Source organism: Panthera onca, chromosome A2 (assembly GCF_046562875.1).
Source record: "Panthera onca isolate mPanOnc1 chromosome A2, mPanOnc1 haplotype 2, whole genome shotgun sequence".
Classification (NCBI taxonomy): Eukaryota; Metazoa; Chordata; class Mammalia; order Carnivora; family Felidae; genus Panthera; species Panthera onca.
Genome location: NC_138340.1, coordinates 71,243,609 through 71,261,291, shown reverse-complemented (window position 1 = coordinate 71,261,291; position 17,683 = coordinate 71,243,609). Strand labels below are relative to the sequence as shown.

The window sequence follows — 17,683 nt, the reverse complement described above, 5'->3', positions numbered from 1 at the left end:
CTGTCCCCATGTGAACAGGAAGTTAGCCTTAATGCTTGATTAGATGCAGACTCAATTGTGTTTGGCATAATTAATATGAAGGTAGTTCTGTGTCCTTAACATATTGCATTAGAAGTCACGTGATGTGTGGTTGACCGGCTCTCAGTGATGTGAAGTCCCATAAGTGGGTTCAGGTAGCAGCAGCCTGATTTTTCCACTGTCAAGTTCCCTATTAACTTATCATCTAAGGGTTTCATCTATTGGTGGATCTTCGCCTGAATCAATTATTTTATTAGGACTTGCAAAATGATGGATTTCTAACTATGATCTACTCATTCTTAGCAGTTGGAATTATCCTGTAAATAAACTTTCCCTTATCAATGAGGATAAACATTGGTCATACAGGAAAATCAGGGGAGATGTGGGATCCCCCCCCCCCCCTTTATTGGCCATTTTTTAGAACATGGAGTTGGTGCCCTAGTTATCAATAATGGTGACCAGACTTAAATAATTACTTGAATATCAGGATAACTACACAGTGTTTTAAATGTTTAATATGTTTTTCAATCATTGTTTGACTCTTGTGTCCTTTCTTATTCAGGATTTTGTTTTTTAAATGTTTATTTATTTTGAGAGAAAGAGAGTGCATGCTCGTGCACATAAGCAGGGGAGAGGCAGACAGAGGGGGAGAGACACAATCCCAAGCAGGCTCCCCACTATTAGTGCAGAGCCCCACACGGCGTTCGAGCACATGAACCGGGAGATCATGACCCGAGCTGAAATGAAGAGTCGGACACTTAGCCAACCGAGCCACTCAGGCACCCTGTTTTGAGAATTTTTAAACATAAAGACAGTTTGGAAGAATTGTACAGTGAACATCTATACCCACCTACTGGATTCAACTGGTTATTAACATTTCAGTATACTTGTTTTTTCTCATGTATCCATCTATCCATCAATCCTTGCTATTTTTCTAATGGATTTCAGAGTAAGTTGCAGATATCATAAACTTCCCTTAAACACTTCATTGTGGATAATATTAACTAGATTTCAGTATTAATTATAGTGGTTTTTTTTTTTTTTAATGTTCTTTAGACATTAGTTCATAATATTTTAGACATTGGTGTTTAGGCCATGTAGCTTCTGCTGTGCAATTAACCATTCCAAAACCAAGTGGCGGAAACCAACCAATTTTTTAGCTCATGATTCTGTGGGTTGTGTGGGACTGCTCATGTTGTCTCTGCTGAGCCCTCTCATACATCTGTCGTAAACAACGCAGGTAATTAGAGGATCGAGGATGGCCTTATTCACATGTAGGGCTGGGTTTGTGACCTATTCAGGCACACAGAGCCCCATGCTCTGAAGGGCCTCATACTTGGCCCCAGAGATCTGCTGTGGCAGTTTTGAAATTAATGTTTTAAAGAAAGGGCCCCACATTTTCACTTTTTTCTAACCCCGAAATTTATGTAGCTGGTTCTGCTCCCATGGTAGGCCTTTGGTGGCACTAGGCTAGGACACCAGGAGCAGACAGACCATATTTCTTTCATCCAGTCAGTTTGTGGGGGGCTTCTTCATATGCTGGTGGTCACAGAGTTCTCAAGAGCAGCAAGAGAGTAAATCTTAAGGAGAACGTGCTTTGCAGCCTCCGCTTGCATCACCTTTGCCAGTGTCCCATCCGTGAAAGCAAGTCACATGGCCAAGCCTAGACTCAAAGGGAAACACTCAAGCTTGCAAATACCAGGGGAAGCTGTGACGTTACTGCAGTCTATCCCCAGAGCGAATGGCATTTAGAGGTCCTGATCTGTTTACTTGGGGTGCTCATTGCTCCCAACTTGTCACTGCCTTCAGGATTTTTAAATGGAAAAAAACTAAGAAATGTACTGCTTTTAAAAGGAAAATACTGATGACTTTATAGTGTTATTTTCATTTTGAATGCAGTGTTACAGGACTTTTATTTCTTTAATTTTATACTTGCAACTCTGTTGCAGAATGCTCAGAATCTTAGTTCCTAACAGTATTAATATAGTTACTTATTTGCTTTAGCTTACAATTTAGCTATAGCCATACCACTTTATAATGATAGTAACATTACTGAATGAAGTTATGATTTTTTCATAGCTGGAGCACCTGGCTGGCTCGATTGGCAGAGCATGTGACTCTTGATATCGGGGTTGTGAGTTTTAACCCCACACTGGGTGTAGAGATTACTTAAAAATAAAACCTTAAAAAAAAGATTTCTTCATAGCTTAATTTGCCCTTATGATACGTTTCACTAACAATATGCAATCAAAATATCTGTTCTAAAGTTATTTGAAATAATAATGTTCTTTATATGATTATGTCACTAACTTGAGATACAATTGAATCATTTGATACAATTTCATAGTCAGGGAATGTTTTTTATTCTTCTTGATGTATTTTGATAAATGAAATAGCCATAGATTTGCATGCAGTTGTAAGAAATAGTACAGAGAGATCATGCATACACTTTACTCAGTGTCATTTGCAAAACCATAGTATAATATCACAGCCAGAATATCAACATTGATCCAATCCACGGATCTTGTTCGGCTTCTGCCAGTTTTCCTTGCACGTGTGTGTGTGTGTCTGTGTGTTTAGCTCTAAATAATTTTGTCACCATCAAGATACTGAACAGTTCCATCACCACAAGGGCCCCTTCTCATGATTTACTTCTATATTTGGAATACAGAAGATAATTACATGATTCAAAAGTGAGAACTGTATACTAAGGTACAGTCAAAGGAGTCTGGCTTCTCTCCATGTCTTCTTACCTCTTTCCTCCTTTTCATTATGAGTGATTTCTTAAAAATTGGTATTCTTCCACTGTTTTCTTTCTGAAAATATCAGCAAATATATGTATCTATTCCTATTCCTTCCCTTTCTTTCATATAAAGATACAGAAGAAAAGCAGTTTGCCTACCACTTGCTTTTCGTACCTAACAATTGTTACCTACCAGGATAGGCTGGGGTCTATGTGTAGGTTTGGGTACAGCACTGACACCTCAGTGGTTTGAAACACAGTTCACTTTGCATCTCACAGTCCGTGTCCCCCTCGGGGGGCTGGGGCTCTGCTGCCATCGTGGGCTCCCTCCGGCCTAAGCTGAGAGAGCAGCTCTCCCTGGACTGTTGCGGAGGGAAGGGAACGTGGCAGAGCCCACACTGGTTTTCAGAGGACTCACTACCACACACTTCATTGGCTGTCGAAATTGTGGCCATAGCTGATTTCAGAGAAGTGCGCTTTTATTATATGCTGGGGAAGAGAGAAAGCCAGCACACCTGTGAACAGCCATAATAACTATCACAGTCCACTTTTCTTGGCAGTAAGTACTTGGTTCCAATTCTTCCCTGCATACAAATATGCTTGTCTAACCTGAGGATGCTAGCGCATTCCTGGCATTCATCTCCAAGTCAGACTCTTTGGGATGATTGGTGGTAGCCCTACACTAAGGGTCAGGTGTGTGTCTCTACACTGGATCCAGATGTGGCTTCTATATATACATATATATATATGATATATCATATATATCATATATATCGTATATATATATCATATCATATATATATCATATATATCATATGTATATATATGTATATTATATATATCATGTATATATTATATAATATATAATGTATATATTATATATAGAGATATATAAATGTTTATTTTTGAGAGAGAGACAGAGCATGAATGGGGGAGGGACAGAGCGAGAGGGAGACACAGATTCTGAAGCAGGCTCCAGGCTCTGAACTGTCAGCACACAGCCTGACTGTGGGGCTCGAACCCATGAACCATGAGATCATGACATGAACTGAGGTCAGGTGCTTAATGGGCTAAGCCACCCAGGCACCCCTTTAAAAATTGTTTTTAATGTTTATTTATTTTTGAGAGAGAGGGAGAGTTTGTGTTCATATTTTATTTTATTTGAAATTTTGTTCTTGAGATATAACGGAACACTTCCAGAACCCTGAAAGGTTTCTTTGTGCCCCTTTCCCAACACAGAGATAGCTATTATTCTGATTTCTATCAATATAGTTTGTCTGTTCTTGAACTTCGTATAGATAGAATCCTATAGTATATAATCTTTTATGTTTGGCTCCTTTCATTCAACAGTGTGTTGTTAGGTAGTATATTGTTAAATACCATTCTATTGTATAAATACCACAATTTGTTTATTCATTCTATTGATGAGCATTTGGACTGTTTTCTTATTTTGGATTATCATGGATAAAGATGCTATCCACATTTTTGTACATATCTTTTGGTGGTTATATGCCCGCTTATGTTTTTTATATAGGAGTGAAATTGCTGGGTTACGGAATAGGAATATATTTCATTTTTAATGGTTCATATCATGCTTATATTTACGTATTAAATAGTTCTTGAAAGTGGTTGTTATCTATTCACATTTGATGCATTTCCTGGATCCAGAGACTTAACAAGTCATCTGACCATCTGTCCACACACAGCAACAGCACACCCCGACAGGATGGAGTAAGATTGTCCTGGTGGACATTCCCATTTGGGAAGTAGACCAGTGGGACGAACAGCAATCTTTACAGCAACTCTGGGATACCACCGGGCAGTTGTCTGAGGACCTCTACCCTGGGGCTGTTTCTTGAGTAGGACTGTTCTGGGGCTCCATTGTTTTTATGACTCTTTGACTTTAACCTCTGGAAGACCTTTCTCTACCCATTATCTTCTTGGTCCAAATGTGACCAGGCATTTTACCACTGCATAGTATGGATCCCCCTCCTTCCAGCTTCTACTCAGTTTCCAAACCCTTTACAGCTGAACCTTAAGACAGTATCACCTCCCACTTTTTTTTTAACCATAGCACCCTACTTCTGGTTACAAGTTGATCTATCTGTCAAGATACTATGTTAAGCTGCAGCAACACCCTAACACAAAAATCTCAGTGGTTTTATGCAACAAAGATCTATGTCTCACTCATGTTACATGCCCCTTGCCATTCCAGCTAGGAACCCTATTTTGTGTCACTGTCATCCTGACTTTGGGACCCAAGCTAAAGGAGCAACCACCATCTGGAACATTGTGTGGGCTCAGCGGAAAGGAAAGAAAGGCTAGTCACACCGTGCCGGGCAACAGCTCCACACAGGGGTGAGGCACGATGCTTCCGCTGACATTGAATTGGCAAAAGCAAATCCAAGTGGGCATGGAAGTGCGTTCCCGCCATTGTCTGGAGAGAGAGAACACCTAAATGACTACTACAGCCGTGTGTCCTGGCAGCATCTCCATGGCAGGATAGAGAGACCTTCCATATACCATCAAAGGCCTGAAGGGCACACAGTTCATTGCTGTGCGGATGTGGCACAGATCACCCAACAGGTGTCACAGTGGTAGACATTGGGTGTTTGTATTCCTTTGGTATTATTAACGTCATGATGAACAACCCTGTGTACAAATCATTTTACATTTTACATTTTTGCTAGTGTATTTATTTTTTTAACTTTTCTGTGTTACAATATTTCATTTTCCTTTCGACTAGCATTTTTAGCCTCATCTGATATTTTTGCATTTTAATAGTGTTGATTAACTCACACTTAGTCAGATGATTAGGTTTTCTATACATCTGATGCCTATTTAAAAGAAAAAGTTTAATGCTTATTTATTTTTGAAAGAGAGAGAGAGAGAGAGAGAGAGGGAGACACAGACTCCAAAGCAGGCTGTAGGCTCTGAGCTGTCAGCACAGAGCCTGACACAGGGCTTGAACTCACAAGCCGTGAAATTATGACCTGAGCTGAAGTTAGACACTTAACTGACTGAAGGATCCAGGTACCGCAATGTCTGATGCCTACTAAAGCATATTAAAGCATTGTTTCCTCCTTTTTCTTCTTTGCTGTGCAATTTGTTTTCTATCTGGTATAGGCTATGTGTCATTTTTTTCTCTCTTGAAGTACAGATGTTAGAAATCATGCTTTAAACCATTAGTTTAATACCATTTTTCTCTTAAGAATATCAAGTAAATAACAACTTCTATATTAGGATAAGACAATAAATTTTGTCTATTCTTTAAATATAAAGGTACCCTTAATTCTATGATTCAGTCTTTATTTCATCTGTGACTTACAGGTCTAGATCATTATTGTGATTTCCCCTTTTTTACATCAAAAACTGCCCCATCCCCGAAATCTTTTTTTGCCTTGCATTCAGTTTGTTAACCACACCTCACTGGTCATTTTTACTTAACAGTAAAAGACTTCCCAGTAGGTTTTAACTTCTTTCCTGATTTTTTGGTTTAGATTGATCAATTGCAGTGTATTTTACAGGGCTGTCGGTTTTCTTTTACTTTGTTTCTGCAAGGAGGGGGAAGGTGGGTTGTACTGAACTTCAGTCACATCATTGTTTCTCCTCTGACCTCCTAAAGTCCTCTGGTTTCTACATTCTTTCCCCTTCTCCCTTGGTGTCCTCCAGTGCTGTGTCTTTAACCTTCTTTCTTCCCCATCCTTTGAGCAGAGTCTTCTATGTCCAGGACTCCAGCTGTTTCCCACCTCTGACAAGGACTCCAGTACCTCTGAGTCTAACCAGAGGCACCCTACCAAATACCACATGTGTATTTTCCAAGTGCTTCCAGATGTCCTGTCCAGAATAGTTTGAGGATAATGCAAATGTAAACTTCTGTTCTTCTCTCGATCTGCTCTTGGTCTTGTCTTACCTTCATTTTGGTCACCAACATTCTTCAAGCCTCTGAAGCTAATATCCTTGAAAAATCCTTTAAAATCCTTTGGATCTTTCATTATATCCAGTCTGCTCCTAAATCCCATCGATTCACTCCTGAGTGTCTCTCAAATCCACTAGCTCCTTTCTGTTTCCACAGTTGGCACCGTATCGGATCCCTCTTTACCTTCCCTTGGACCCAGCAATAATCTCTTTGGTTTCCCTATCCCCACTCTTTCTCTGATCTGTTTATCTAAATCTTCATGAAGACATTCATGCATAAAAGCTTTCCTGTCTGACATTCAAGGGCTTCCACATTCTGGTGTGCCCACCTGCAATCAAAATATCTATTTCAAAAGCCACCCTTGTCCAGGAATCCTTTATTGACATCACTCATCAACAGATTGTCTTTTTAAATATATTTTTTTTATTTTAGAATAATTTTAGATTTCCAGGAAAATTTCAAAATTAGTACAGAGTTGCCATACACCCTTCATGCAGTTTTCTCTATTACTAGCAATTTACATTAGTATAGTGCATTTGTCACAATCAATAAACCAATATTGATACATTATTATTAAATAAAATCTGTACTTTACTCAGATTTCCTTATTTTTGCCTAATGTCATTTTTAGTTACAGGATCCTACTTAGGAGACCACATTACATTTAGTCATCATGTTTCCCTAGGTTCTGTGATAGTTAATTTAATGGGCACACATTATTCTGGGTGTTTTTGTTTGGATGGTTTTATTTTTGCTTTCCTGTTTGTTTTTTGTGCTGAAACCCCAGAATAAACCAACTAGGTGTTTCTGCGAGGGTGCTTTTGGATGAGAAGAACATTTAAAGCAGTAGACTGAGTAAAGCAAATTGGCCTCCCAATGTGGTGGGCCTCGTCCAATCAGTTGAGGGCTTGAACACACCAAAAGGGTAACTCTCCCCCAAGTAACATAGAATTTCCTCTGTCTGACAACCTTTGAACTGGGACATCAGCTCTTCCTGGTTCTACAGAACTCTGGCAGCCTTTGGACTTGAACTAGGACATGTATTGGTTGTGCAGATTTTGAACTTGCTAGCCTTCATGATTGTAGGAGCCAATTCTTTATAATTAATTCATTTGTGTGAGTGTGAGTGTGTGTGTGTGTGTGTGTGTGTGTGTGTGGTGTGTAGGCTTAGTCTATTCAGATTGGTATTCATACCTCAGACTGGACTGTGTGTCTTCTAAACAACAGAAATTTATTGTTTATAGTGCTGGAGGCTGGGAGGTCTGAGATCAAGACATCAGCATGGTCATGTGGTCATGCTCTGGTGAGGGCCTTCCTGGTTCACATCTGTCTCCTTACATGGTGAAGAGAACAAGGGATCTTTGCAGGGTCTCTTTTTTCAGAAAACTAATCCCATTCGTGCGCCTCAACCCTCATGACCTAAGTACCTCTAAAGGCCCCACATCCTAATATCATCATCTTTGAGGGTTAGGATTTCAACATACAGACTTGGCGAGGATGCAAACATTTACACCCTAGTGTTTTGCTTCCGTCGTTGTGGAGAATTTTGGCTAATGCAGGCTCCTCTTGGCTGTGATAGTTTCTCAGACTTTCCTTCTTTCTGATGACATTTGCGGAGTACAATGCCCTTCAGACTGGCTTTGTCTAGTGTTTTTCTCATGGTTAGACAGCTTGTGGGTCTTTGGAGGAAGGCTGCCGAGGCGAAGTGCCTTCATCACATCAACAGTGTGTGTTTTCAACATGATTTATCACGATAGTGTTACCCTTGCTCACCTACCTGGCTGAGGTCATTTCTGCGAGGTTCCTCCAGTGTCAAGCTACTTTCTCCCCTCTGCCCATACTCTATCCGCTGGAAACACGTTACTAAGCTCACCCACACCCCCGTGGTGGGGATTAGATGCTGGATCCTTGACGGGAAGTACCTACATGAAGTACCTACGTGGAATTCTTCTGTATGTGAGGTTCGTCTCTCCCTCCCATTATTTACTTATTCAAGCATTTATTTATGTTAGTATAGACTCGTGGATGTTTATTTTAGACTTTGGATTACAATCCAATACTGCGTTATTTATTTGGTTGCTCAAATTGTTTCAGTGCTGGCCATTGGGAACTCCTTCAGGTTGGCTTCTTATTCTGTTACTTTGAAAAATACCACGTTGCAGTTTATCTTGTCCTTAACTACATGTTTGACTAAGCCTCACCATTAATCATGAATTCATTGTATTCATCTTCATTCTCTGCAATGACCAAAGCATGTACCTATTCATTAATTTGTTCATTTGTACAACTAACGTCTCCCATCATGTGGCTGCATGCTATAAGGAGTGAGGACGCAGCAGTGATGAGGTCCAGTGTCACAGAGCTTTTACTGTCTCATGGGGAATAAACACACACACACACACACACACACACAGAGAAACGTGTATTGATAGAAATCGTAATTAGTGCTATATAAGGAAAACAACATGGGTGCGATGAGAGAAAATGGTGGGGGAACCTGCTTCAGAAAAAACCTTCTCTGTGGGCATGGGACATAAGGTGAGAGTTGGAGGGTGAGCGAGAGGTGGGCCACGAGCAGAGGAAAATTCCATGCAGAGGGCAGATAGAAATTTCCCAAAGTAAAAAGGAGGTTACAGTGTAAATGATAAATATTTTCCAAACTAAATTGCCCAAATGTAAGTTTTATTTTAATTGGTACTATCCACTGGTTCCTTTAAGCAGTAGATGAGAATCTTGGTCATGGTCTGTGTTACCGTGATTCATGCCAGTCACTAATACAATCCATAATGTGTCTGACATATCTCAATGGCAGGGTTAAATCTCATGCACATCACAGCCTAACAAAGAGTTTAGTCAGTCCGGTCTCCAAGGTGACTCTCCAAGTGGTGAACCCAGATAGTTTGACCTCTTCTATTGTGTGGCTCCAGATTCTGAAACCTTCACTCCAGAGCAGAGTGAGGGGGGTGTGGTGGGGGTGGGGGGTGCACTGGGGGATCTCAACGGTTTTCAGAGGCAGAGAAGGTGGTCACATGCCTTTCATCTGCATTCCGTTGGCAATAAGTCACATGACCTCATTTCTTTTGTATGTGTAGAAAACATGTTTTAACAGAAAAGACCTATAGTTCTATCTCTTCTTGGCAGCCACAGCAGCCTGGTTGGCCTTTGACACGAAGTCCAAGGTGGTAGAGGTAAATTAGGGGCAATTAAGAAACTTACTGCAATATGAGAATACACCGTGGGAAGTGGTGCAGCCTTCATGGGCCTGAATCTTCAGTCAGTCCAGGTTCACAGGGCTTGTTGTCCAGACCGTTGGCCTGACCTGGCTGTACTTTTCCCTTCTTCACCTCCTGTCTTCTCAAGACCCAGTCTTCGATCCTGTACTGGTGTGGATTGTGCATAATGGTGATCACATGCCCCACCCTATCCTCAGTGAGCTCTCCTGAACTGTTGGTGAGGTTGACATCTGCTTTCCCACACAGCACGTGCACATATCTGGGCCCATACCCTCAACTGCAGTGACGGCAAAGGCTATTTTCCACCGCCGATCGGTGTTGGTGCGGAGGGCCCACAACAGCGCTGGAGCTTCTCAAGGGTCACCAGAGACAGGGCAGCAGCCCCTCCTGTGGAAGACAAAAACACAGCACTGTCTCTGCCACATGTTTCACAGTGTGATGCATGCAGAGAGTCTTGAGGAACACTATGGTAAAAATACTTTTGAAATGACTGAAGAGTTAGTTGCATGCATTTCAAGCTGTCATGGTTATCTCATTTAGAGATAGAAGACAGCTGTTTTCCTTGAGCCCCGAATGTGTCCCCTGCCACCTTCTCTGGCATTGGGAAGGCCTCCAATCCCCTGGTCATTTCTCACCAGTCAAGCTTCCCACAGTGCTGTTCACACTTTCCTCAAGGTTGCATCTCACAGGACCCAACTTTAGCTATTGCTTTTAGAAGGCACAATGAATCATCCCCTTCAGCAAATATCAAATGCGCTATGCCCTCTGCAAATGTCCTACCATCTCCGCTGCTGAGCCAGAAGCAGAAAAGCCAGGAATGGGAGGACTTCGTGGTAAGCAACCATCGTTATTTATTCCAGGCCTAATGGTGGAGTCAGATACAGAAAACAGCTCTGCCAGTTATGTCTGGGAAAGAGTAGTGGCTTTAGAGTTGAAAGAATGAATTTGACACATCTGGATCCTTGACCTATTGAGTGACCTTCGGCTAGTCATCAATTCTAAACATGTATTAAGCACCTACTATAAGCCAAGTACATAAGAATGGAGGTTGTAAATTATGGGCCATCAAGGGACTTACTGCATTGCAGTATGGGAAATGTTTTCTCATTCTCCTGATGTGTCTACCCTGGCCCACAGTGGAAGGGATGTCTGTCCCCTCAATCTTGTAACCATTGCCAACTTCAACATCTGGATGCTTTTACTGCTGCTCTCACCAGTCGAATTGATGCCTCACAAGAGCCTGTTTCTTTACATTGCTGACTTCCAAAATAAGGTCTCAGATGGATGAGCTTGACCGGGGCACCTACGTGATAGGTCTGTGGTTTAGTTGTAAAGAAGGCCAGGAAAATGAGGGTGCAATTTTTTTCTTAATTTTCCAACCACTAGATGGGCATTTAAAATGTGCCAGGCAGAAAATATGGCACATAAAAAGATTTCCAAATGGCACTGAAGAACCACTTGATCTTTCATGGAGGCCATGCTTTTGTTTTGGCATGATGGTGAAATCGCTCTCAGGTGTTCTGAGCAAAGACAGACAGGAACATAGACCAGGGATGGTTTGGTCCTGGGTTTGCCACATTGGGATAGTTGCAGCAGAAGAACAAGGCTACTAGATGTCAAGTGGCCTAGAAAGAGGTAAGTAATGATGTTCTCAATGAATAGGGAGAGCAGATGGTAACAAGAATGAATATAGTTTTCTGGAATTTAAGATCTCAAGCATTATGCAGTTCTGAGTAATCATCTGGTGTAGGAATGTGGGTAAGTGTCCCCTTGGTTGCACTGTGTTGAGATGGTACCCTACCTAGGTCAGGGGAAAGAATAATATGACATCTCGAGTATCACTTGACTTGTTCAGTGTATTTCAATCACATTTTCCTTAAGAACTAGACCCAAATCCTTCAGGAGCTGGTCTGGAGACACCCGAGTGACAACCTAAAGTTTTGTGTACAAAGTTCTCTATTTCTGGGACAAGTTTTCAGGCAAATGCAAAGGGAAATAAGCATTCCAATGAGAGGGATCTATCAGAAGAAAGTCTTGTATGGACCGTCTTATGAGACAGGAATGTAGTAAAGAGCTGGAAAAAAACTTCTCCAGGCAGCATCACATTAGGGAGTAAGGGTTATGGTGTCAGCCTCTTAGAAACTGGAACTGAACAATTCTAATGTGGAACTGAACAGATCACTGGTGATGGACTGACAATAACTAGAATCACCTGAGACTAGGTGTAAAATCACGCCACACTGTGGTAAGTCTCTATAAACCCTCAGAATGTCCCCTTTGCAGTCAACTCCTCCCTCACCCCTTAACCCCTGATGGCCACTGATCGCTTCTCTATCCCGCTAGTTTGCTTTTTCCAGAATGCCATATAAATGGAATGCAATATGTAGTCTTTTGAATCTAGGCAATATACAGTGAAGATTCATCAATGTTGTTGAGTGTATCAGTAGTTCTTCCTTTCCGTTGCTGAATACTATGACATTGTATGGATGTACTGCACTTGTTTATATATATCTCCCAGTTGAGGGACAAGGAAGAGAGTCATGGAAGCCATTTTGGCAAACAATCTAGCACACATGTTAATGATTCAAATTAAACACAGTTATGTATCCTTTGTACAAAAGAAATTCAAACAAATGTAGAGAGAATAATACAATTATTCCCCATATAGCCTTCACTTAGCTTCAGTAGTCACTAAGATGTGTTTCATGTAACCTATTTTGCTTTTTTTCCCCTCCTTTGCTGAAGTATTTTAAGGCAAATAGTGGACATGCATAGTAAAGGATGTAGGGATTACTTGGTTTGCATCTCCAAACATTATGGATGTTTTTCAAATAGCATTAATGGATGAGCAAATTATTTTCTGGAAAGGGTCAGACTTTGTGAGCTCTATAGCCTTTATTGTAATTATTCAACGTCTGCTATTATGGGAAGAAAGCAGCCTTAAATGATACATAAATGAAGGAATGTGGCTGTGTTCTACTAAAGTTTATTTATAAAAACAAGGATCAGACCATAGTTTGCCAAACCCAATCTAGTATCCAGTCTATGATCAAATTTCCCAGATTGCAAAAATGTCTTTTTACCATTTAACAATTATGACACCAATTTTTTTTTTAATTTTTATTTTAGAGAGGGAGAGGGAGAGAGAGAGAGAGAGAGAGTGTGTGTGTGTGAGTGGGAGGAGGGGCAGCAGAAGGAGAGAGAGATAATCTTAAGCAGGCCCCATGTTCAGCACAGAGCCTGACTTGGGGCTCCATCCCATGACCCTGGGATCATGACCTGAGCCAAAATCAAGAGTCAGATGCTCCACTAACTGAGCCATCTAGGTGCCCCTGACACCAATTCTGATGGGGGGTTTCCCACAGTGATGAAGTGTGGGAAACAAAGTTTTGGGGTAACAGGGGGTTCATGGGGTCCAGAGCTGATGGCCAAGAAAGAACTCTTGAAGTCCTCTTTGGTGCAAAAAGATGATTTTATTAAAGCATGGGGACAGGACCTATGGGCAGGAAGAGCTGCACTATGGTCATGACAGGTAACTCATTATGTACCCTCGGGTTGGGAGGGGGTCAGGGATAGAGTAAGTCTCTAAGAAATTTTGGAAGCAAGATTTTCAGGACTGTGAGAGGCTAGCTGTTGCTAGGGAAACACCATTTATTACCATTTAATAAAACCTCAATCATGAGATCTTTTAGATGTATATCAGGGTCTATAAGCTTGGAGTATGATTGCCAACACATATCTTGGGGCAGTTGAGATAAAGGAAGTTGACTTCAGGATCCACCAGGTTGGGATAATGTTAAGCTAAAGTTATCTTTTGCCCCCAGAAAAGTGTCATCCTTGAGGTAGCTGAACTCATTAGAGGGAGGTCACTCTGCCAGTCTCAAGGACTTGTCAATGGGCTGTAGGCAGTAAGGGAATTTAATTTTTCATTTGCCTTAGTTTCCCACATTACCATGGCAAACACTTAAACGCCTTTCATTTGTTCTTGGGTAGCCAGGATTGTCTGAGGAATATCATACATATTCTACCTGTGGGGCAGAGAAGTGTGCCAGCCTGTATTTTGCCCTCAGCTTGCCCCAAGCTCCCTCATCAACACTACCAAGCAGTTCTGGAACAGCAGCTGAGTGTCTTTCAGTTTAACTCAATTCTGACACCATCTACCCAGAGATAGTGTCAGATTCCATGACTAAAGGCTCAATCCTACAAGACTGTCCTCCACTTTAGATAACAATTTTAGGTCCAGGTTTTTACCTCTGCTTCTAACCAACTGGCTTTAGATCTCAGGTTGCAATGACTCCCCTCAATTCATTTGCTAGAGCAGCTCACAGAACCCAGAAAACCAGTTTACTCACTAGATTATTGGTTTATACAACTGAGGAACAGCCCTATGGAAGAGATGCATAAAGCAAGTCACAAAAGCTTCCATGCCCTCTCTGAGTACTTCAGTCTCCCCAAATTTCCAGGTGTTCACCAACCTGGAAGCTCTCTGAACCTTATCCTTTTGGGTTTTTATGGTGGTCTCATAACATAGACACAATTGAATAAATCATTGGCCGTCCGTTATTGAATTTAATCTGCAGCCCCTTTTCCCTCCCCAGAGATAAGAGTTGGGACTGGAAGTTCCAATCCTCTAATCACATGGTTGGCTTGCCTGGCAACCATCCCCATCCTTGGGTTTTATAGGGGCTTCCCAAAAGCTGCCTAATTAACATAACAAAAGACATCTGTGTTGCTCTCATCACTTAGGAAATTCCAATGGTTTCAGGAGCTTTGTGCCAGAAATAGAGAGGAAAACCACATACATAATTGTTGTTATAAATTGCAGTATCACACTGGTTTTTCAGCTCACATCAGGATCCAAACAAGGTTTTGAATCCAGTCTTAAATGATTTATTTTTTATTTTTTAAATTTTTTTTAACGTTTATTTATTTTTGAGACAGAGAGAGACAGAGCATGAATGGGGGAGGGTCAGAGAGAGAGGGAGACACAGAATCTGAAACAGGCTCCAGGCTCTGAGCGGTCAGCAGAGAGCCCAACGCGGGGCTCGAACTCACGGACCGCGGGATCATGACCTGAGCTGAAGTCGGATGCTTAACCGACTGAGCCACCCAGGCGCACCCAGCCTTAAATGATTTTAAAGTTTCTAATGATAAAGTTAATTTGTAGATCAGTACCCACAAAATAGAAGCCATCCCAGTTGGCTGGCTCAAGTTACAAATCTGAACCGAAATCAGCCACACTTACGGGAAATGCCTCATTGTCAAGGAAATCTAACCCATACCAGTCTCAAGTCTCCAACTTACCCTTAGCTAGCTTACTCTACCCTAGGAAATAGGACCTCCTGGCCAACTATTTCCACATTACCTCTTCTAACTGTGTAAAACTCACTGTCCCCTAAATACCCTGGGGGGAGTGTTCCACTGCTTGTGAGGCACTGTATTACCCCAATCCATGGACTGTCTTCCCTTGAATAAAGAATATCAAACTCATTACGAAATGTTTTGGTTTTGTCACTCGACACTAACACAATGACTTCAGTAACCATATTTTCCAGTGTATATTACGTCTGCTATCCCCAGACTTTCTTCCTTGAAAATCAACTATTTAAAATGAACAATATGTATTCATCACTGAGAAATTAGGAAAAAAGCATAAGTCCCTCTAATCCTATCAAGCAGAAATAACCATTGTTTGTTTTTCTCTGATTTATTTCGCTTAGCATAAAGGCATCGTATGATTTCACTCATGTGGAATTTAAGAAACAAAACAGATGAATATAGGGGAAGGGAAGGAAAAATAAGATTAAAAACAGAGAAGGAGATAAACCATAACAAACTGAGGATTGCCAGAGGGGAGGTGTGTGGGGAGAAGGGCTAAATGGGTGATGGGCATTAAGGAGAGCACCTGTTGGGATGAGCTCCGGGTGTTATATGTAAGTTAATCACTGGGTTATACTCCTGAAATCAATACTACAGTGTATGTTAACTAACTGGAATTTAAATAAATTAATTAAAAATAAATAAATAAATATATATATTTTTAAAAAGAAATAACCATTGTTATCCAGTGTTAATATTTTGGTATATATGCTTCTAAATGTAAATCCGTTGATATAGATCTATAGACAGACATAAAACCATAGGAAATTTTTAAATTAACAAGGGATCTGGCTTATATATTGTTTTATAACTAGCTTGTTTCACTTCTAATGTTATAACATAAACATCTTTTTATGTTAGTAAAGATCTTTCTGCAACTTCTGTGGAGGTTTCTGTGATAGGTGTGTTCTATCATTTTCTTATAACTTACTTACCATCTCATGCTTTTGAGATCAAAAGAAAAGAATTAAAAATCCCGAGGGCCACTCTCCACTGATGCCAAAACTCACCTTAACAGAGTTTAGTCTCATGGCTGAAAAGAAAATAACTTTTTAATGTTAAGAGTTACAAAAGGTGGGCTTAACCATATTGCTGACTGAGCAACAGTCATCAGATGATCAGGGACTCACAGGGACCCTGCTGCCTCTTTACCATCCCCAACAGTTCCTGTGGTCACGTATGCTTTAAGGAACTCATATGTGCTCAGGGTTCTTAACAGGGCCTGAGTTGGGCCAACCACAAAACACTGTTTTGGGGTTCTCAGAGTTTTTAGTGCCTATCCCCATAGATAGTCCAAGGTTCCATAAACCAATGAGTTTTAAAGATAATAAAGACAAGGGCACTCGGGTGGCTCAGTTGGTTAAGGGTTCAACTTCGACTCAGGTCATGTTCTTGCAGTTTGTGAATTCTAGCCGTGTGGGCCTCTGTGCTGACAGCTCAGAACCTGGAGCCTGCTTTGCTTTGGATTCTGTGTCTCCCTCTCTCTCTGCCCCTCCCCTGCTCGCTCTCTCTCTCTCTCTCTCTCAAAAATAAATAAATATATATATATATATTTTTTTTAAAGATGATGAAGGCAGAGTTGGTACTGTCCTCAATATTACAACTTACTGGCTCTGAGTCTTGGTTACCAATTGTAGTCATTTTGCAATGTCTACGATTCTTTGTCCGTCTCCTCCTCAAAAAGGTGGAGTTCACTTTCTCCTTGCTTATGAATGGGACTTAGGGATTTACATCTGACAAATGGGATGTGACAGCAAATGACTTCTGAAACTAATCATAAAAGATATGATGGCTTCATCCTTGCTTCCTGAATCACCCACTCTGGGGGAAGCCAGCTGCCACATTAGGCAGCCCTGTGGAGAAGTCTGTGTGGGTGAAGAGCTGAGGCCTCTCGCCAACAGCTACATGAGAGAGCCATTTTGGAGGTGGGTCCCCTAGCCAACCCTTCAGATGACTGGTCACCATCTTTTTTTTTTTTTTAATGTTTTTTTTTTTTTTTTAATGATTATTATTGAGAGAGGGAGAGACAAAGTGTGAGCAGGGAAGGGTCAAAGAGAGAGGGAGGCACAGAATCCAAAGCAGTCTCCAGGCTCTGAACTGTCAGCACAGACCCCAACGTGGGGCTCGAACTCAGGAACTGTGAGATTATGACCTGGGCCGAAGTCGGACGCTTAACCGACTGAGCCACCCAGGCACCCCGACTGGTCATCATCTTGACTACACCCCCAGGAGAGTCCCTGAGCCAGAACTTCCCACTTAAGTGTTCCCAGATTCAGGACCCTATGAGATATTAAATGCATGTTGTTTTATGCCACCAAGTTTTGGAGTAGTTTGTATAATGAGTAATTTGATAACTAACATGCCAATGAAGAAGTATTTTTCAGTGGGGCA

General features: G+C 41.2%; 1 long non-coding RNA gene across 1 annotated transcript in view; it reads right to left on the bottom strand.

Annotated features, from left to right (window-relative positions):
* Window positions 1–7,034: 7,034 nt before the first annotated feature.
* Window positions 7,035–17,683, bottom strand: part of LOC144615656 (uncharacterized) — a 116,667-nt gene continuing 106,018 nt past the window's right edge. The window contains exon 3 of the long non-coding RNA XR_013554046.2: window positions 7,035–10,300. This is a non-coding gene — a long non-coding RNA (uncharacterized LOC144615656). The remainder of the gene's footprint in view (window positions 10,301–17,683) is intronic.